We start from the raw sequence: 23,801 nt of genomic DNA, 5'->3' as shown, positions 1-23,801 counted from the left end.
ATTTCTTTAGAAGTATTTGAACGTGCTTATATATACATGAAAAATAGCAGAGAAATATATTTTGTAAGCTTATAATAAAGTGGGCATTTGTTAAGGTGAACATGAATGCTGCTTTTTGACTGTACTAAATCGAGTACACCGAAACATGCAGTGTGCATTGTGCTGAGAGCATGAAACAACTTAGCAATTTGTATATCTAAAATATAATTATGTATGATGCAATATTTATCTGACTGAGAATTCTAAGGAATTATTTCTTCTAAATAAGCACTCTTTCCATTAATAACTAGAGTGTGAATTACTTTATGTTATGCTTAAGGAGGAAAAAAAATCACTCAGAAAATTCCTTGCGTGTAGACTTTCAGAAAATTAGAACTGTGTGAGAGAAACTGTAATTGCAAAATTTGGTTTGGTGTTTTACATAAGGTTATCTCCCTCCTCCTGCATACCCTTTAGCATATCACTGAATGCATTTTATTAAAATATTCAAGCCACCTGTCCATTTGAAGCTGTTTCAGTTATCACCCAAAAATAAAAGCAATTTTGTACTTCAGAACACAGGAACCCAGAAATAAGTTTCCACTACCGGTGTCTAATTAGGCAGACCGGGCTCGCTGTCCCTTTAAAAAAAAAAAAAAGAAGAGGAAAAAAAAAAAAGCCCTAGACAAACCACAACAACAAAAGAAACCACATCCTTTTTGCCACCCTAACCCCTCCTCCTGGTCCCCCCCAAATACACACAGAGACACACAGACTACCCTTCAATGAGTGGTTCAGGCTCCCTGATTAAGGTCATGCCGTTTGTTCATTACTGGCCTGGCTAATGTGATTGAATTGGAACAATACCTTTGAACTCCTTGGCTCTGATCTGCATACTAATTGACTCTCTTGTCCTTGGCAGTGACCTTGACAGGCTTTCCACCACTCTCAGAATGGCTGACCAGTTTCTAATCAAAAGTTTCTAGTAAAAAAAGCCGCAACCCCAAAATACGAATTAGTCATTTATACTACTTTTCTCTGTATTCATATTTCCTTATATACCATTAGGAAAAGCAAAATTGTTACTCCATAGCTCCCCCTGGATGCTTATTAATACTTGAAAATCACAGTGTCACTTTAAAGTACTGAAACAGTGACAGCATTGTTTTGAAAGAGTTCGTTGTTGCAGCTCAAAACACATTTTACACATATTTTCAGGTGGTTTTATTCCTTGTTACACAAAGGGGTGCAGTTTAACTCATGGACCTTTACATAATCATAAGTTTGTTGGTTTTTTTTTTTTTAATACAAAATATAATCTTGCTTGTAGCCCAAGAAAACAGTACAAATTAGTTTCCTTTTTAGAATTTACATTAGCACACTAAGAGTCTGCATTTCAACTGGTTATGTAGTAATAGAAATACTATGGTTTCAAACAAAACAAAATCAAGCCATGCAGAACACTGCACCTAGAAAATGCCAGGTTTAAGATAGTGAGCTAAGGATTTTGCTTTTCTATTTCTGAGGCTCTTAGACCAATGTATTTCTCCAGAGAGACATGATTTCCATACACGAGACACTATTAAGCACTGCACCAATATTTATGAAAGAAGCATTACAGGAGAATATTCTTCTGACTGGAAAGGAGAGGTTTACTTCACTTTTACTGGAGTGGAAGTTCACGTTGTGAGACAAGTGTCAGCCTCAGTGAACTTTGATTCTTAAAGTAACAAAGTAATAGCTAAATCAAACCAAAATTACTTATCACCAAGAAAAAGAGATGAAAAGTATGCCGATAAATATACTTTGTCAGACAATCCATGAAGATCTGCTTTAGAAAAATTTTTATTTTTTCCTTAATATTCATTCTTACTTAAGATGAAATCTATTGCAGGGAAAACAGCTGGAACTTTAAACTCATTTAATAACCCGGCACTTCTCTAGGTTCTCAAAGGGTTTTAGAAATATGAAGGAATTAATACGTATCATTACCAGGTGAAGTATTATTATGGAATATTAATAATAAACTGCAAATATACAAACAGTAAATCAACCTACAAAAATTTTAGCACCCATTTTTTTATGTATTTTCTATTTTTATTCTGCTTGGGTAACCAGATCAACTGCTTTGAAAAGAGTCTAAAACAGGCTTTCACTACTGAGAATTTTTTTTTTTTCATTTTTAAGGCAATAATACCCAAGTCTTTAGACAGAGAAGAGCTCACAAATTTGGCATCCAGTTCAAAACCATTATAGAAATAAAGCACAAAATTCAGATCTTGGTTCAAACTTTCCAAAAAATTCAAGAACGACCTGAATCAAAAATTCCAGTGTGAATTCCAAAAATGTATTACAAAGGAACAGGTGGGGCTTGGTTTAGTTCCTATGACTGCTTCTGTTCAACACAGAAGTATGGAGACGGGGTTCTCATCACCCCAGTCGAGCCTGCACACATTATCTGCAATGTCCTTGCACTACTGGTGTAAGCCCCGGGTCTGCCAGGACCCCAGAAGGTGCTGGAACAGGAAAGGCAGAGAGGACAAGGGGCAGAGCCCAGCATCTGCAGACCCCTGCAGCAGCAGTGCCGGGAAAACCTGCAAGCAGGGCCCCTGCCACAGCACTGGGGCTGAGAGAGGCACGTGCAGGTAGCTGGGTCTGTGAACAAATTACATCTCTACAGCACCACACAAGTGACACAGGACAGACGAGCACATTTTTGAAGGCATTTTGGTGCCTAAAGGGCATACAGACAGTTACAGGTGTTTTCAAAGGCATTTGGGCCAAATTTTCATTGATTTCGATTTACCTTGAGACCCTACAAACAGCAGCTGAACAGGTGAATTTAGCATTCATATAAATTACCAATCAATTTTTCTCACCAAAATTAGCACTGCTTATATAAAAATTTAACATTTCTGGTATTCTGGGACCTTCCTAAAGTATGCTGTACTCTAAAATATGCCAGGTGTCCCTGCAGCAAGAAAGCATGCAGAGTTTTTTTAGCAAGAGTACTTAAAAGCGGAACTGCAAAGCTAAGGTTAGCTAGAGAGAATTCACCCTATGAAACAAGGTTCTGCTCTCTCACAGATTTTATTTTTTTCCTCACAATTCGTCCATCCTTGGTTTTCGGATTCAACCAAAAACTGCTATGCCCATCACTGTCACTATTTAATTTTATTTAAGCAGTGAGCACCACCTACTGCAGGGGAAGATTGCAACCTATTTAGTCAGTACATCAATCACTTCCTATAATAATTTGTTTTCCTAAAGCTGTTACTGCTGAAGTTCTGACCAGACCTATGTATAGCTTTCATTTGAGATAGGAGCTGATCACTGCTCAAAATGGAGTTTTTGTGAGCTAACACAACAGGCCCTAGATACTAACCACCTAAAGGAAAATGAAAAAGATCTGATATATTAACCTAGTATATAAAGCCAGACTTCAAAAAAAGGCAGCTAGTGGGAGAAATTAGTTTATTCTAGTCTCTATACTTGATCTGTGACTAAAACATTAGAGAAACTGTTCACTGACTGGGGTGACAGCTGTTCAACTCCTTAAAATAATAAATGAGTTTTAGCACTGAGTTTGATCCACTTCTATATGACAGATAGGCCTGGTTACGGAAAAAGGAAGGATGGGCACAAAAAGTCTCTCCCCTTACCCATATCAGAAGACAGGCAGGGGTTCTGACATCACTTATGTGGTGCTCAGGCACTCTCTTCTCACTGCAGATGAAACCCCCTCACCTGCTCCCCTCTTATCCATTCCCTCACAGCTGCCACTGCCTGCTCACCTAGTTGCTCCCTAACCTGATTCAATAAAAACTACTTCCTTAACCTGCATCAGTTTGGCTGCTTTGGACTGGAAAGTCATTCTGTGACTCATGCCAGTAGACCCGAGGAGGCAATAACTTTCAGCAGGAGCCTGGGTGTGAGCTGAGGGGATGCTTTAGCAGGGAGAAATCAGGGTACCATCTGCAGCCAGAACAGGCTGTCTGACTGCAGCACAGAGCTGTTGCCAAGCTATGCTAAGTTACACTGGTCATAGAGGCTCCTCAATGGCTTCTGTCTGTGAAGGAAAGAGAGAGGAAATCTGAGCTCTGTCAGTCCTCGTCCTGCAGTCACAGCCAAAATAAAAGTAAAAACCCTCAGTACTTCTGAGGATGAGGCAAAGAAAATGCTCAGTTGAATGCCCTGCTGGGCATTTACAGTAAAATTGCACATGCCTGCACAGTGCAACTGCAATGTATGACTGTTGATATGTCAGAGGACTATTAAAAGAAAAATGTCAATATAACCAAAACACCTGCAAAACAATATAGACTTCTGCTTCTAGCACTTATTTTTTTTTTTAACTCGCAGCTGACGTGATGTTGGCAGAGTAAGGCAGAGAAAACCATCCCCTCCAATTCCATCATAATGACCATTCTCTTGTTTTCTCTCAGAACATTTACATATATATATGTATATATATATATATATATATATATATTCACACATATATATTCACACACACACACACACACTCACACACACACACACACACACATATATATATATATATATATATATATATATATATATATATATATATATATATATATATATATATGTAGAGATATAATGATTATAAAAATCAATCCAAAATTTTCTGTATGCTTTTCTGTCCAAGCAGAGCACCAGAAAGCTAACACGTGACAGCTTTGGAAATGCATAGAACAAGACACACAGCAAGTGTGGTGATGAACAAAGTGTAGTAACCAGGAAGAAAGAACATAATGAAAGTGAAAAGCATTAATTATTGATAAGGGACAGGTAATTACCACACTTCATATCTGCCTACCTGCTATAAGGATAGAGAAGACATTTTTTAGCTGTCTAATAGGTAGAGCAGTGGGTGTTTGCTCTTTTGGCTCTGCAGGCAGGTTCCCTTCTTCCTTGCTGGCTGGCACTGTCACAGGCTATATTATTGCAGGTAATTGTCAGAAGTCTATTGAAATCACTTAAATAACAATAATAATAATAAGGATAACTATTACAGTCAGGTCTGATCAGAATACAGGTTAAAACAAAAGTCCAGGATTAAAATGTATCACTCAGCTTGGATATTTACTATAAGGAAGGCAGAAATTCACATTAAAAGAGTCCATTATTTTACTTCAGATAAAAGATACAGTGAGAGCAGCAAACTTTAAAACAATTGAAAACAATGAGAGTGTAAATACCAAACACAAAGTGTGCAAACACTCACATGCAGAACTTAGGATATATATTATATGTATCATGCAGAATGGGTAAAAAAGCTTAAGTAAATTCTGAACATTTACCTTCTAAACAGAGAGCTGAGGCATGTCTCAGTTTTGCTTTTGCTCTTTTCCAGTTTTATTCCGTCCCTTGCTGTACTGCTTGTGTCCACTCATGCAGTAATTTCTTATTTAAGAGGATAATATTTCTCACCATTTTATTTCAATCACCATCCCTTAATGACTACTTCTTTGTTAATTGAATAAAGACTTCTATATTTACCATTTAATCTAAAAGATTAGCATAAAATCATGTGACAGCAATATAACAAGAGCAAAGCTGAACCTCAAGGCACAAAGTCTATGCTGTTAGTTATCCATGACACACTGTAATGAGAACATTCATAACAAAATCCTTCTTAGTGGTAATGCACCTGTCTTCAGGCTTGCAACATATTTGTTGTCTCCAAGCTATCTTGATAAATGTCAAGTTGGTTTGCATTCGTTTTTGTTTAAAAGCAGTGTTAAGTTGGTAGGTTGATGGAGAAGACTTCAACATGGGTTTCTGCACTTTTTCCTGATATGGCAGGAGATGAGCTATCAGTTGGTTAGTAGCCAAGAAATTCTGGATTTCTGATAGTCCTGTGACTTGTCAGCCTCTTGTCAGATCTGAATCTGCTGATGTTCACACTCGTGGAAACGCCACGTTCATACCCAAGAAACCAGTGAGCCACTGCTCATTGCTCATTACTGTGCTGCATAACAAGAGCCCAGGTGCCAAAGCAGTTCAGTGGTGCTGTCTCCAAAGCTCTTCCTGCCACTGTGAACTCAGATAACACAGCAGGGCCCCTACTAGTTGCACAAGAGGATTCTAACACTGGGACCATGCATTCACTCATTCAGACTCCTCTCAAGAGCCACAGCTTGGCTACACTCACCTCATGCAAACAGCTGAGGAGTGCTGAGCCTGCGCTTGGGCTGAAGTGCAAGCCAGACCACCCTTCTGGACCTGTGTTTACGTGCTTCAGAAAGTCTCCCTCTCTTTTTAGTATCTTTGTGTTGCCCTTTTACTGAGTGGAGGCACTAGTTCAGCAGTACAAGACAACCTCTAACTTAACAGGTTATAAAAGGTGCCATTTTTCTAACATTTCTTGCTCCTGTTAGTTCACAAAGCAGAAGACTTAAAGGGCCTCGTGCCATGAGGATATTCACAAGTTCATTGATTCCCAGACAAGGGATTGTGACCTCTGGTGACATGAAAGAGGTTCAAAAATGTAAAATGCAGCAGCTTTCATCTGACAGGCTGCAGCTGAACAGGGAAGGTAGACTATGATGTTTGTCAACGTTTAGGTGCCAGAAAATGGGTGCTGGCAGCTAAATCACTTGCCTACCTGAAACAAATTTGTTTTCCCTGAAGTATCTACTGTGAGCATAACTGCCTAAAGATTTACACTATAGGCTGAAAACCTGACCTTTTAGTCACTTATTTAACACTGAATTTGCAGGAAAAACAAACAATCTCAAAAACAGCAGTGTGGGGACAATGAAAAGAGCACACAGAGAAACACCTATCAGATGGGGGCACCACTGTGACAATCTAAACCGGTTCCCTTGACTAGGGTTAGATTGGGCATCTCTGCTCCTTCAACAAAATTCTTTTTCTAGGAATCATCAGCCTTCAGCTTGGTTGGCCAAGATGGCCCAAAGGCAGTCTCTTGAGGGCACACAGTAAGGCTCAGGAGCTGGGAGACAAAGCACAGCTTTAGAAGGGCACCTGTGAAAGGCAGAGGCTCCCCCACCTTCCACACTCAACAGGGGCTGAGAAACTACAGCTTTGTGCAGAGAGATGATACCTCCAAAAAGGTGATTGGCAGCATCTTGCTTCTGTGAAAGGCAGTATCTCCCAGCTCTTGCTGAGTTTCAAACAGCATGCTTAACTACTAATTTGGGAAAGAAAAATACCATCTGGCACCTCAACTTTGAAAAGTTGCCAAACCTTGACTTACTCTCTGAATCTTCCCCAGGAAATCATGGGAACTACCTACCAAGAAAATCATTACAAAGTGTGAACAAGGCTCACACGAGCTAGCTGCATGTAATCTATCACAATGTGTCTTTAAACAGAAAAATAACTGATTTTTGGGGCAGTTTAGTCAAGCAGTCACCTTAAGAACTTGCTTGAGTCTCCAGTTCTGACTCCAGCTGGAAGCTAATGAATCACAACTGTAAATATTGGTGGATTTCAGGATAAGGAAAAAATCATCTTTTCTAAATTAAGAAATTGAAGGTGACAATTTTAGAAGGAAGGCCAACAATGAGCATTGCAGGATCATGCTGGATACCACTGGACAAGACAAGCATTTGATTCATGTTTGTGCTCATTAGAGTCTCATTTGTGTATTGTTAAGAATACTATTCTTTGACTATAAAATTATTTTAAAAGAAAAAAACGTCAGAAGAGTCAGTTTGTCAGAATAAAAGGCATTTGCAACAGGGAAAAGGTTTTTAAATTGAAGTCAATAAAGAATGAAAAAGAGAAATCTAAAAAAAGAGAAAATCTGGGAAGAGAAATACAATTGTTGTTCTTCACCGCCTCATTATTTGTAACCACTGATATGTAAACTTCATATTATAATACAAGATCAATTGAGATGCAAATATCTGAGCCTTAATTGTATACATGGAAGAAAAAAAAACAATGAAAATATTCAAGCATACTTTATTTTGCTATTTCTATGTCCTCCAAAATGTACATTCAAAGTTTAAGCAGGAACACATCACCTGGGTAGATTTATACTGAAAAAAGCTAATAAACGCCATTACAAATATTATGTGCAAATTGAAAACCATAGAAATATGCATTGTACTATATAGTCAGACTGTAGCAAACCTGTAATGTTATTAGTTCAAATTATCTTAGATTAGATGTGTTCGGTAGCAATTGTATCTATCAAAGTCACTAAGACATTGAACTCATCCCTATGTTGCATTGCTCAAGTAAAACTTCTTTTGAATTCAAGCATACAAATTCAAGCCATTTATGGTTTAGATTCTCATACATGTCTCTGTACAGAGATGAAGAATGTATCTATTTATTCTTTAACAATATGCTGAATAAAGCTCAAGTGTACCAATTTTAGAAGAGTCTGTTTCTTTCGCCTGATTGTTAAGTCACTTTTCCATGGGGACAGACCTTCTTCTGCTCAAGTCTCTCTCTGTGATTCAATATATGCACAGTTCTCATTACTCTAACTCGGGTTGTGTGTGTGGCTGGGTGCTAAATTCACATCCCTCATGCAAAGCCAGATAACAGTGTTTGCAACACTGAGTCCTGACATGAGGTTTTGCAGATATGGAATGCCCTTCCACAATCTGCCTAAGTACCAAAATCCCTGAGTCTCTGTTCACTGTATTCCCATTCCTCCTGTTTTTTCAATCAAACCATACAGTTTGCTTTTATAATAAGGACTCAGGCCAAAGCTCTCCCAAAGTCAAAGGAAAGATTCCCCACGTTTTTGACAGGCCCTGGAACACATTGTATTTTCTTTATTCATTCACAACTCACATTCCTGCAACGCCATAGGAGATTGTGTTATGAAAATTGACTCCACAGTGTAAACAGTGGTACAGAATTTTGTCCTGTGAAGTTTTTTCCTTCCATGCCTTGTGTGCAATTATGTGAAGTTCAACATCATTTCAGCATCTGTATAGCATGGGGGACTCAGTTTCACCTAGATATTATCCATGGTAAAGGAAAATCTGTCATTTAGGCTGTACTTCGTTCTCTAAATTCAGTTTAATTTATGGGCACTGTATATAGAAGTAAAACATGCATACTCCAGATGTTTATACAGTTTGGGAAAAGGTTGTACACTTTAAAGGCCAGAGTATGTGCAGACATGCATGTGTATGCTGTAACTTTAACAAGGAAGGCCTTGTTGAATACAGCACATACGAAGTGGGTCGATCTTCTGGCTAAGGGTGATGTCAAAGGTCAGGAACTTCCTATCTGGGCTAAGTACAGAGGAAGTTAGGGTGATGATTTCACTCCAACCCATCACACCCTCCTTCAGTCGAATATTTCTGCTGTGAGAAGGAACTTGACGGTCACTCCGTGCACAAATGAACTAGAATAGTGCTTGACCATAGAGGTGGCAAACTCTAAGCCAGGCCTACTCCTGGCTACATCATCTCTGGAAAATCACTTCCATGTTTTCACAATGCTCTAGCAGTTCTCAGTTTCCTGCAATACATCACTAAACTGACACACATCCAACACGGCAAGAAAAAGTTGTAGTTAAAAGCCTATGAGAACATATCTTATCCTGCAGCAGAATTATGAAATGCAACATACATCCAAATGAGCAAAACATTGCATAACTGAACTCCCCACATGTACAGGATGCTTTTATCAAGGCAAAAAAGGGTGAAAAAAAAAAAAAGTAAAAAGTTTCTGACTTTCGTTAACCTTCTCTTGTAGTTCAGGTTATTTCTTTAATGCATTTATCTGCTTTAAAATTGTCTCCTTAGCCTCTCAAGGGAAACCAATATAATACACCATCACATTTCTCACAGGAGAAAAAAGAACACTTACTCTTAATAGGTGGCAATTTTGCCAGATGTTATTGACATAGTAAGTGCGAAATTTCAGTGATACTAAATGCAAAGTGCAGAAGATTAAAGAACAATGGAACAAAGTGCAAAATGAAGTTTAAAAAGCAGCAGTGTCAAAGTCAGAGAAAGTGTGAAAAAATTACATTTTAACAACACTATTAAGAACAAGTTTACTAATTACTGTAACTGGCACAAATTTAAAAGTGCCTTCCTTAGACTCTGTAAAGTTTTTTAAAGTGTGATATTTCTTTTCTTGTCAGCATTTTTTTCTTTTCTTTTTGCACTGTAGCAGAGACATAACATTACTGTTACTAAAACAATGACACTTGGAGCTATTTATCTTTCACTTTTTTAACCCTTTCTTACCAAGTAATAATTCTACAAATCCTTCTACTTGAGCAGGGTAGTGAACTACAGAAAATGCATTGATAACTAATACAGAACAGTTTAAAATAAACACTATGGGATTTAATCAGTCATGCTTTACACATTCATCCTCTGACAATAATGAAATTTACACACTAAAAATGACTTCTCATTAGAAGTTTGGTAAAATCCCATTTTGCTGTTACCAAAAAGGAAAAAATCTATACAATGTACATAGTTTCCTCATATTCAATTACCCAGTAATAAAATATTGCAGTTGAGATGCCCCTCCTCTATAAATCAGAGAAGCTCCAGTGCTTTCACTGGCACCATACCAAGCTTGAAGATCCCCTTTTCATTTGTATTCTTCGCATTGTATTGACAAACAGGACCTGGCAGCTGCACATGGACCTCTGCTGAATCTCTTGCAACCACTGTTTGTTTAGCCATCAGCCATACAGTCTTCTGTGATATTATAACCAGCAGTAGCACAGCTAAGACCTAAGTATGTAATTATAAAAGCCAAAATTGAATAATTTCAAGCATAAGAAATACCAGGTCTTCTTTGGTGTTCTAGAAAGGATTGCTCATTTGTACCAGTGCTTCAAGGAGCTCAGAAGTTCTTGCCCTGAATGGAGATGAAGCCATTCACAGCCATCTCTGGGTAGAAAGCAATCTCTAGAGTAGGAGATAATATCCTCATTATAAATTGTTCTGGGTTTGTTTGTTTGTTTGTTTGTTTGTTTGTTGTTTGTTTGTCTTACTTTTTGAAGCCCCTAAAGTGCCTTAGATTTCAAGGATAATTCTTAGGCCAAAATCTAACACAAATATTGTCTGAAATGACTGAAAGCAAAAAAAAAAAAAAAAAATTCCAGAATAAATGCTTTACATCACTAGTTTTCTATGTTTTTTCCTCTGTGCTTTCGTTACTCAGTGGGTACATCCAGATTGTAATTGGAAAGTAACATCAGTGCGAAGTTCCCATGATACTTCGATGCAGATGATTCAGAAGCAGCACTTGAATCTGCCCAAGTAGTACCTGCGCAAGCCCAGGTTCCTTAAACAACCCACACCACTGAATACCAAAACTTAATTTCAGCATCTCATAAGTGACATATACAGCAAGAAAATTCCAAATACAGCTCTAGTAGGCAATCCCAATCACCAATTATCATCTGAGAAATGATTTAATTTTAAGTGCATTTGAAAGTGCAAGTAGGAAAGCATCAAGATTTACTAAAATACTACTACTTACTTATCTGTGACAAGGGAGAGTTAACTTTGCACAGGATACAAGTAGCTTGCACTAATTATAATTCCATTAGTGGGAGTGCTTCTAGTATATCAATGGCTACCCTTTTCGTGGAAATCTGATATTATGCAGCTGAATACATCTGCACAGCTTTCTTGAGGCACTTTTCTTCAAAGTGCATTTATCATACTCATCTATCACCACTTTTCCACCTCATGACTGCACTTGACTCAATCAAATAATTTGCGAACTAGAAATAAACTCCAACAACTTAAAAAATTGTGTACTGTACAATTTGATACAAAGCCTAAGGCTGTACCCTCTTGAGGAAGAAAAGATGGGGCATGGTAGATGATTCATTTGCCAAAGGATCTAATTCTCTCTAACAAACAAAACTCAATGTATAGAAATTTATACAGAAAAAAAGCTATTGGGATTTTCTTCTGGGTTTTTTTTGTTTTTCTGTAGGGTTGGGAGGAGGAGGAGGCTAAAATGGCATAATTTCCCATAAATGCACTTTTTAAAGCCACAGAAAACAAGTACAGATCTCGCACCCTGATGTTCAGTTAATACAATGCAGTTTAATATTTTGAGCACTGAAAAATTGTCTAGAGCATATTTAAAAGGAAACATGTTTTCCTTCTTGTATTGGGGGTGTAGTTTGTTCACTTCTGCCGTGATTGAAATGCAGCTGATCATGTTCACCTTTTTCACTGCTGTTTGACAGAGCTTTTCAGTGTTGGCCTGTAGCAATGATGTGTGTTGTTTTCCCCTCAGATGTAAGCTTGCCATGAGTTAGGTGTCTCAGGTCTGCAGTGACCAGTTTCACTTCTTGGTTTCACTGTATCAAACAGTAAATAAATGATTACCCAGATGGCTACAAAACCCTCAGGGGGCCCTGGTTGTCCTTGTTCCCTGATTAGTCACCTCAGCTGTTACTTCCAAATTTTAATGCAGTTATTTGGTGTAATAATTATTTTACTTATTTTTCTGTCCTTTCCAGCTATTTCTTTTATAACAGTTTTGTCACGTCCATGTTGAAATCATGCTCTGGAATTGCTATCTCATAAGTTCAAATCCACAGGCATCCTCAACCATGGGCCCAGAAACCATTTGTGCTGAGATCCTGGAGGAAAATATGCAGTGTGAGCGGTGCAGAGAGGGCAGTCCAGCTCTCAAGACTTAAGCAAGAAAGCAGGAACTGTTTTAAAGCACCATTAAAATTTCAGTGTGACTCAAGGTGAGTTTTTTTGGCTTCTCAGCACTCTTTATTTTCTTTCATCTTCAGACAAAGAAAATGACCATATTCTTTGCTCTATTTCAAAATGTTTTCGGATTTCATATAACAACAATCAGGAAAGGCAAAATGAATTAATTTTGAACTATTTCTATAGTTTTAGCATGGTAGTTTGTAGTGTTTATGTGTTAATCTATGGCCTCAGCTGGATTTTTTACTTACACTCTCCGATAGTTCCAGGATTTTTAGAACTGGGATAATGTTATCTCTTCACTTTTCCATTAAAGAGTTACAAAAAATAGACACCTCTTGAAGTCCTTCACACCACAACTAGTCAAAGGATAGGTGATATTTTTTTGTATTTTCCCATTATGGTTTTTTTTTGTGGGTCTTTTGGGGGGTTTGTTGTTGTTATTGTTGTTGTTGTTGTTTAAATTTTGTTTCAGTAAGTTCAGGGTAAGTTTGCCAACCATGACTAATGTTGAACCATGATGTCAGGAAGGGGGTGGAGGGTCTTTACATGACTTGATATTTTTGTCTTGACATGTTTGTGCTAAAAGAAAGTTCACTGTCTAGGATTTTATCACATTCAATTATTGCTATCAGCTTGTGCATTCAAGATTTATTGCTAAAAACTGTCATTAGAATAATTTGTTCTGCCTCCTCCTAGACTGGCAATAATTTCCCACCCATCTCCCCCCCTCTTATTTCCTTCTCACCTATTGAGTGTCTTCCAGCTCCCTAGAGGAGTCTCATCAGAGCTATATAAACCTTTGCTATATATATATATATATATGTATTGCCTCCTACTGCACTATTAATGGAATTCTTTGATCTCTCGCTAAACTATAGTGGACTTCTCTGAGATAATATTTAATCTTTTACTGGACTTAGAGGTATTCTGTAAGTCAATAAAACTGCCTTTTAAAGTTACAACTCTTTATAGAGTCATCTCTCTATTAAGCACTCTATATGAAAGAGAGTATACAGTTTCTTTCTACACTATGCCCAGGTTAAAGTACATCCCCTCATTCTTCCAGAAGTGCTTTCCACACTACTTTTGGAATAGCTGAGGTCACATGTTTTGACGGTGACTTTTTTTTTTCTTTTGGTGACTCCAGAGAAACTTCTTTTAGAATGCCATAAAGATTCTCTTAGTTTGTAACCATTTTTAAAAAAAATCATAATCCAATTGACATAGAGAGATTAATAATCAGCAAATGTAGATGATGGAACTTTAACAACAAATTTCAAAGGAAGAAAGATACCATCTCAGATATGGTAAATATCCCTCATTCAGCGATTCTACTATTTTGACTGTATACAAATAAACTTGTCTCTGATTTTAGTTCAGCATAGCTAATAAAATGGTACATCATTCATTCTCATGCAATTGCATCTCAAGGTGACAAACATCATGAGTAAGACTTTAGAAATGTTAATAGTTGGTTGCTGACACCACAGATCTGCAGCTTTCTCAAATCTGGACCAGTGGACTCAAACTGTTTCCAAAACACAGCAGAAATGCAACCATTGCTCCAGAGTCAACATCAACTGTTAACTGCAAAGGGTGGTAAAGTGCTCATACCACATATGAGCAGCTATCACTACCTGTCTTGTGAAAATTAAATTAAACTCTCTGTATTAATTTGATAATTTCAGTCTGACTGTTAGGATTATCCACTAGAAGCAGACAATACTTACTGAGAAGGATTGAATGAAATTTTGGAAATAGGCAAATCCAAATTCCACACCTTCTACCCTTTTGAAAGACACATGGTATATCTTTCACCTCTCTCACTGATTGCATTATAGCAGATAAGTAAATCATTAAAAATCTAAATAATCACAAAACTTTCACTGATTTTTCTGACCTTTTATTCTACATTCATTTCAAATTCAACAGTAAACTGTTGCCACTAGTGGTTGCATGTTCTGCTGTCACACAGTGTGCTCTGCCCATGCCCCCAGAAACCTCAGAGCAAAAGGAGGAGTGAAATAACAAAAGCCTCAGACTCATATAATCTGTTCAAACAATCAACCACACTTGTTTAGTCATATGGGTTAGACATTTTGACTCGAGATGACCTTGATACTTCTGGGCTTCAATAAGGAGGACGAACAATTTGAGCCCCCAGAGAATTCCATGATACATTGATTTAAGGATCCATTTTTACAACTGTTTGGAATTTAATGTAAAGATGCATTTCATCATACTTATGGTAAAACATCATGTTTCCACATATTGCCAGCATGATATGAGGCAATTAATATACACTAGTAAAAGAGTGTTGCTTTCATGATTATTAGGTTTGTATGTCTTTTACAATCATTACAGCTTTTATACCACCCAAGAAAAACCTTCCAATCTACCTTTCCCCCCGAATTTCCATGAAATTGGCAGCTTTTTCTAGAAATGCCTACGAAATTAACAGTTTTTCAAAAAAGATCACAAAAAATTTTATAATGCTGATTTTTGCTGCAGTATTGTTTACTGCAACAAGTTGTTTTGAATGCCTCTCTTTTGATACACTATTGAGAGATATTTCCAGTATGATGAGGAAGTGATAGGCTACAGTAATAATTGAAATTTACCTTCATTCATGTGCCTGATTTGACAGCTTCTTAGAAATCTATCAACAGGTCATTTCTGCATTACCTTCTTTGTGATGTCTGGGAGAGGGTAAAAACAGTTTTGAGACAGGAAAGAGAATGATCAGAAAGTTTTTCAAGATGCATTGAAAATGCAATTGACTTCTATGTAAAACTATCTGAATTAATGGTCAGAGTAAACACTGATGAAAGATATGGATTAAAGTCTAAGCCCTAATCATAGTGATTTAAAGGAATATAAAGGGGGCAAAACAAGTGACATTATTTTCCAAAATATAGAGTTAATTGTGTTTAGATTCCTGGAGTGTGTTTTTCTGTAATTTCAAATGTAAACTTAACTTGTTATTTTTCTTTTGATAATTACAGAGTGGTATCCGGTTATAAAAATGGCTGCATACTTCTATCTTCAGCCCTGATTAAAAAATGTTTTTAGTTTAGTATGTGCATAGTGGATGGGAACAATATGAGAGATAAGTCACCGTGGACTGGATAATTTCTCTAAATTCCTTGGTTCGTAATGAAATGTTCTCTGAATGACTGGGATAAATATTAACATATATATATGTATGTATATATATATATGTATGTGTATATATATATATATATATATATATATATATATATATATATATATACACACATATATATATACTTACTTCAGTATTTACCTCCCTGAATGATTTTTGTTCTTTTAAAATTTTAAAAGTACTTTTGCCTCCAAATTTTTAGATGAAAATACTTTCAGGTCAAACTTTTTCTGACAGTCATTTTCAACAAGTCAAATCTTACTCTAATTAGTTTTCCTGCATCTGTCCTGCAATGCTGCTTTTCATAAAACCCAGCTGCTAGTAGAAGAATGTTGAAGCCTTCAAAAGCAAAGATTAATGGATAGAAAAAGACAAAGCCTTATAGGTGTGAAAGGCAACTCAGGCCAAGAGAGTATAAGCAGCTTAGTCAGATGTGTAAATTTTAAATGTGTTTTGTGTTCTGTCTTTCAAAATTAAACAGATACAGGAAATAAATGTTCATAGAGGGATGATAGAAGGGAAAATAAAAGAGGAAAAAAGTATAAAACTGAAGAGGAAGGAGTTGCATTTAAGGGTAATTGAGGAAAAAGCGCAGTGCAATGAGCAATGGACTAGAAGCAGGGTTAGTACAGAAGGGTAATAGAATTTATTAAACCAACTGACTTAGTTAGAAAAGAACAGATGAGCTTTCAGGCATGCAAGCCCTTCTTCAGATGTGAAACAGCAGGGAACACAATGAAACTTTTCAGGTACTGGATCCCACCCACAGACAATGTCAGAACCCTGACTGGCAGAGGAGGCATAGATTAATGACAGGTGACACCATCTGAATTATTTAAAATAGCCAGAAAATATTACGATACCACCAAGTTTAAGACATGCTACTAAACCTCTTGGGCAAGGACTCAGTTGGATTAACAAAATCTGGGGGCTGTTCTCATCCCATCCTTAATTTCTCACTTTCCTTTTGAAATTTATTTGGGAGTTAGCACCAGTTCCAGGGTTCTCCTGCAGTACTGCTAATGCAGCACAACTTGCTCTCAGACCCACAGTTGAGCCCATAGTCAGGGCAACACTATTTTGTTCTCTTATTTTGGTGGGCGAAGGAGGAGTGGCCTTAGGCAGACTGTGGAGAGCAGCTCCAGCTGCTACATCAACCAAACACGATCAGATTCTGATCAATTCTGTAAAGAACACCTGAAGAGAGGCACGGCAAGGCATTCAATATGAGTTGGATCTGTCCCATGAGGGGTAGAACAGAAGACTGTGTAGAGAAGCATAGCACAACATTTAGTGTGCCACAACATTATCAGTTTCACTTTGCTATTACTGTTTCGTCATTGCCCCTCCTGAGAATGATGGTATCATCACAGTTCAGGTTTCCCACAGATTGTTTCTCACAGATGAACAGATGATCAAGTTTTGTGCCCAATATACATTAGGGGCACGTGTGCATGAATGTATTTGAATAGGGGTTGATGGTGAAGGATGCCAATCACCTGGAGCACACCTGCCTCCATTGGAAATTTAGGGTTTTCAGAAACTTCCAGGGTCAGGGATTGACTCAGTATTGATGCCTTTTATTGAATTCACTGTAACAAGGACAATATCTGCCTCCAAAGATGAGGACTTGTAGTCCTGTCACGATGATCCCTCCATTTCACTTTAAACTACAACAGTAACAGCAATGTGTTACAATGACTCTTTCCCAGCTACTATTATTTATCAGAGAACTCCTGGAGGACCAGCAGGTCAGGACCCTCTTGTACTTGGTGTTGTTCATGATAAACAACAGTAAGGCACAGTCCCTGTCCCCAAAGCTCCAAAACTAGTAAGCTGACACACACCATAATTTTTAATACACTTTCTGTACCAACATAAATCCCTCATTTACATCCAGATGTTACAGGATACAAACCAATGTCTCATACTGTAGCAATCTAAACAGTAGTCTGAATATAAATTAATATTTCTCACAATTTTCCTTTCATTTTTAGGAGGACTGGATATTGAGGGGCTGAGAGAAGAAACTGCCATATGTGTCTGTATTGCTAACATGAAAGGTTATAACAAATGGCAAGCACACTATTGGAAAAGCAAACAATTCTATTGACACACACACAAAAAAATTCTCTACTTACATATATCCATTCAAAAGCTGTGTGTTGAATTCTAGAGACTTTTAGAGAATGGAAGACTGCCTGAAAGAGTGATTCCTAAAGAATTCTGTGGGAGCAAGGATGGTACATCTGGGACAATAGCTATTTCTGTCATCTAGATAAGTCCATCTTCTTTCAGAAAAGAAAAAAAAAAATGGGCCAACTTCACTGAGTCACACGTCTGCAAACCCATTAGCACTGTCACATTTGAGAAATGCTATTATGAGTGCCTCTCACACTGACATCATTCCCTGTGTATAATAAAATCATCACCTTTTCTCTTGGTCCCACAGCTCAATAGGTTCTTTGGTTTCTTGCCTTTCCTTTTTCCCCCCTATAAGCAGCCTGTATCCAAATTCTGCCCTTTCTTGTGTCTTTAATAGCCAGGTGGTGTTTTTCTGACTGTGTCTCTGAAACACTTGTCCAGGCCTTTGTTTCTTTTACCCGAATACCTCGTCCACTACAGCTCTTCCTTTCTAGCCTTCCACAAATTCATATCACCTTCTCTCCACAATCCTCTACAAAATGAACATCTGCCTTGCTTTTCAGTCTGACGTGATGTATCTATGCCACACCTTGAATCCATCAGTCCCCTGATTATGACATTTAAACTCCTTCCCCCTATTTCAGAGCTTTGCTCTTCTTATTTACTCAAGTTGGCCCTTATTGAACCTCATTCCCACCACTCTGGCACCAGTTCCAGGTTTGACAGCTGACTCCCTATTTCTCTGTCAAACTAATAATGGTCTCTTCTTTACTACCCTTTTTTTTAGCCAAATAGCAAGACCAATGCCCTATTTTTCTTTTAATTCTTTGTCAGTACATTCTCTTCATGAAGTGCCCACATGAAAAATTGCAGTGAAGGCTGGTAAAAACGCTGGGGTAAGGAATTGAGATTGAGAGACTATTTTTGCCTAAAGCATTCAGAGCCAAAGCTGGAGGTGCTTCCCCTCCTTCCTGCTCACTGAGGATTTGCACAGCAAGGTCTGTGCTTGACCACTGTCCCATTCTGACCAAGCTCGTTGCCTGTAGCTTTACAAAATCTATCAACCATGACAAATGCCAGCTCAGTTTTCATCTCTACACTGCCTGTCAAATTTGAAGTTGAATGGGTTTTAAGTGAGGGCAGAATTTGGCCTGTTTCCTTAATTAAATATGGTCCTGTCAGAAAGCTCTTACATTAGCTGGGGACAAAAAGAAAAGGAGAAGAAAAATTAAATTGTGGAGAAAGGGTTTAAATCAGAAAAAGTCATTATAAAAGACATCATTAAATATATGGGAATTTAACCAGCTTTTAACAAAGAATGCAGCTGGAAAGAAAGTCCAACTGTATTTTAAAATCTGACAATTATGTCCTGCTTTGTAAATCCTAATCTTTTAAAGACAACACTACTGTACATTGAGGAAAGCTAGGGAGAATTTTCATGTAAAGCTAATGGCAATTCTAAAATTCAAGGACAGATCAGAGGTATAGTTCAGTCTTATGTTTATAAAGTGCTACCCATCCACATCTGCAAAATATATAATTGCAGAATCCTAAACCATCTAATGATCTGAAAAAATGCATGTTGGCTCAAAAGTCAGCATCAGAATGCTGCAATAAATTAAATTCTAATACAGAAACATAGCTGTACTTATCTATGCACAAATACACATTTGCACACATACAGGAAACATGTGACCAAAATCATAAAACAAAAACCCTGATTCTGTATATCTGTATGATGACAAAACTTCCAGCCATGTAAATTCAAAGTGAACCACATAATGCAAAACCGGAGTCACGCATAACTTCATATGACATTCTGCAGTATTCCTCATGAGTTCAATTAGAATGGGTACTCTAACACTAAGTGAATATCACATAAAAGTTAGAATAATATCAAGATTCAGAAATTGACTATTACTGGTTTTACCTAAATATTGGCATGACAAAGTTGAAATTATATGGACCTTATATATATCTCATCAGACTTTCTAACCACTGTTAGAGTAGTCACCATTAAAAACTTTAGAGCTTAATTTTTCCAAATAGTTAGCATTTATGGTATTTTCTACAGTTAGTGTATAGAATATCTAAAGAATATTAAGATAAAGTTACTGACTTGCAATGTTATTTGAAAGAGCTTTAATGGAAGTTTCTGTCTTCTGTCTGTTGTAAAATTTACAGTGTAGTAACTTGACTTGTTTTTTCTGTATTAAACAGACTGCTCGAGGAGTTTCCACATACCACCAGTACTTATAAAGAGTCTATTACTGTGAAGAGTGAATAGCGTCTCACTGTACTTTAGATCTAACAGCAATGTATGCTTTTATAACAAAAAATAGCTGGCTAAGGCCAGCACTTTTTCCTCATTTACTTTGTATTGATATATGACAATCCTGATAAGAAAGAGATAGACCTTCCATATTTATAATGAATCATTTTATAATCAAATACTGTATATTAACCTGGTCTCTGGCCAATCTAGCACCTGGCTGCCAAGTTCATAATTACACTGTTCTACAGTGAAGGGTAAGAAATAAATTAATTTCATGCTATTTTTGGTCTCATGCTAAAATACATTTATTAGCTGGCTAGTGTCGACAACAATTAAAGTCTGCTAATTCAGGTCTTGATTTTCCCTATTTAAATTCTTTTTGATGTTTCTTTGCTCCATATTCTCAGGTCTGATCCATTTTTTATACTTATTTTACATGTTCTTTCTTTGCTTAGTGATTTTGTACTTTTCAGGCTTGTTCCAACTTGTTCACTACTGAAAACTTCAAAATATATAAATGTATATATATATTTACACCAGAAGTCTAAAGCTAAAATCAGGAACCTGCTTAATATAAAATTACATTTGGATTGCTGATTTGTATGGCACATTCAGCTGTAATGATACTTTACTTATCAATCCCTCATTTTTAATGTCAGACATGTTATGTTAAGCTAGCTTGTTCACGTAATGGATTTACTGATTAGTTCCTGTTTTGGTCTATAATTGTTCAATGATTTCCTCAATATTAGCTTAACCAAAAAGCTTATATATAATTCTTTGCAATATGCTTTACAGAAATACAGAAACATTCATGAGAGAATCACAGTTTAAGTTAATCAATAAAGGTTTTATCAAGAGTTTTTATTTATAGATAATGCAAATGTTAAAAAAATGTTACAGCCATTAATTATTAGCAGTTTTTTAAAGCACAAAGTAAGAGTTGAATAAATGTACTTTAAGACACTTAAAGCCCAGGCATTCTTTTTAAAATGACTAGCTAAAGAGCCCCTTGGGCTGTCTTTTTACTGCTTTTCAAAGCTCTAATAGCACTTTTTCACCAAAGACACACCCCTTGAATCCTCCGAGAGATACAATAGCATAATTGTTCTTTTAGGTTTTAAGGCCTTGACATATCTGTCACAGAAAGAACAGTGAATAATAATACCAGAACTATTTTATGCAAATTCCACTTAGAGGTTTCAAGATTTTTGTGAGACGCATCTTGCCTCCTTGTTGACAGTTTTATTGTCACATTAGCTTTACATGAGAAAGTGGTAAAGTTTTCCTCTTTGTTAAATAATACCCCATTTTAAAATCTTTTAGATAAAGTTAAAAACAAATACAAAAACCATGAGATGGAAACATTAATTTGGAAAGATATCAAAGGAGAAAATAGTAGTCACTTTTAAGACTTTTTCCCACTAGCTTTCATTTTTCAAATTATAAATCACACTCATTATAATGTGTAATATGTACAAAATGAATATTTACTTGCATATATGTGTATATTTACACACACATATAAGGTTATGAATAAAACATACCAGGATGTGTATTCTTAGGCTAGTCAATGAGGAATGGCTCATATCTCAAGGTCACAAAGATACCAAATACTTTCTGTGTATATATGTCCACAGGCAGCTGACTGTATACAAACCAAATGCATACTAATATATTGCAACTCCTACATTCAGCTGCCAGAGAGGAGATGAGAGAAATATATGCATACATGATAGAAGAAGCTTTTAGTTCTGCAAAAAGTTCTGCAAAATTTCCTGAGATGCAGAGGTGTGCTGAAGGTGCTACCCAAGGTAAGAGTGACAAGTTTAACCCTACTGTGCGACTAAGCACCACACAGCCCCTCACTCATTCCATCCAGGTCAGATGGGAGAGAGGATCGGAAGGGTAAAAGGAGGAAAACACATGTGCTGAGGTAACGGCAGCACTGCTCAGCAGTGACTAAAACATGTGATCAACATTATTGTCACCCCAAATCCAAAACATAGCACTGTATCCACCACTAAGAAGAAAATTAACTCTTTCCCATCTAAAACCATGACAATATCTAAGACACATTCACAAATCCTCATAAATACAGTATTTGTGAATGTATCTTAGGTGGATTCTACAGCCTGCCTGCTCCAGTAAAAGACAGTATAGTATAGATCTCTACAGAATTTACAAAATCATTCTGCAAAAAGATTCTTTTTCCCCCTACACTGAAAACAATTCTGCATTTTTCCCAACTGTCCTCTTCACTAAGAAATAACTTTAATCTGAACCAGAAGTGTCTTTTTTTATCTACATGTAGAAGTATCCTCAGAATTCTTCAAACCATGACTCTAGAACCGGTCTAGTCTAGATCTAATCCTTGTGACCCATGTTTCTCTCCTTAAAATGCACTACAACAAGAACAGCAAAAATTACTACAGAAACAAAGGTTTAAGGAAGAGATGAAGCATGAGCCACATCCCTCTTTTTTGTGAGTGCCTGTAGAATGGAGGAAAGGAAGCCCATTTTCCTTTCCTCCAGTGTGATCTCAAGCGTATTTGCTTACATAGTCAGAAGTTTAGCCAGCCAAAAGAATGGGGCTCCGCGTTAGCCCGGCTTCTAAGGAAAACAACCCCAGAAAGAAATCAAAAGGAATGGGAGAATATGCCAATACAATCCCAGTATTTAACCCTCAGATTCACTAAAATGCAACCACAGAGGCACAGATAATCCTTCCTGGGAATTTTAGAGGAGAAGAAGAAATTGTGTGATGTAGTTCCATAGCCTGTTCATGAGCAGGGATGTGTCAAAGGATACAGAACTCCTCTGCATAAAAATAGTAGGGAGAGAGGACTCAGAATCCAAGAGGTTTATTCTGTGCAACTGATGTACTCTTGTACAAATATCATGCCTCCAATTTGACTGTTTTCAAAGATTTTTCTCAACTTATCGACACTCATTTGATTGCACACACTTGAGGAACTAGCCAATCCTGATGGAAAGATAGCTCTTCTCAAGGGCATGCTATGAATCTGTATGATTATGAAAATAATCCTGGGATATTTAATATTCATGGGGAGCGAACATGACCTCCAATTTTAGGTTCTTACCTCTGAAAACACTATTACAGAGTGAACTACATAGAACTGTAGTATAATAAAAAGTTATTTTGCATAAAGTTGTGCAAAAACTTCTACATGCAATGTAAAATGGATTCATACTATTTTTATCCTGAATCCAGCTGCATGCATTCTTATTTCACGCACCAGGTTCAAGTACACTTAGTTTTCCCTTGAGTTAAACTCATTAGACACAAATCAGATTCAAATTTATCAACTTACATCTCATTTGCAAAAAAATGTGGACATTCACAGGACTCTTCACTCTCAGTACTCAGTTAATAAATACCTCTGATGTGCAAAAATCCACATTTTCATTTCTAAAGCAAAAGATTGCTATTGACCACACTGAGTATCACTTAGTCCTGGTGGTCAACAGCACCTTTACTGAGTACCTGTATATAACCAAGAGAATTAAGACTCACTGATCAGCGCAG

This window comes from Chamaea fasciata, unplaced genomic scaffold (genome assembly GCF_029207755.1).
Source record: "Chamaea fasciata isolate MVZ Bird 193981 ecotype frontalis unplaced genomic scaffold, bChaFas1.0.hap1 SCAF_7, whole genome shotgun sequence".
NCBI classification, from domain to species: Eukaryota; Metazoa; Chordata; class Aves; order Passeriformes; family Sylviidae; genus Chamaea; species Chamaea fasciata.
Note: the sequence above shows the minus strand (reverse complement) of the source record.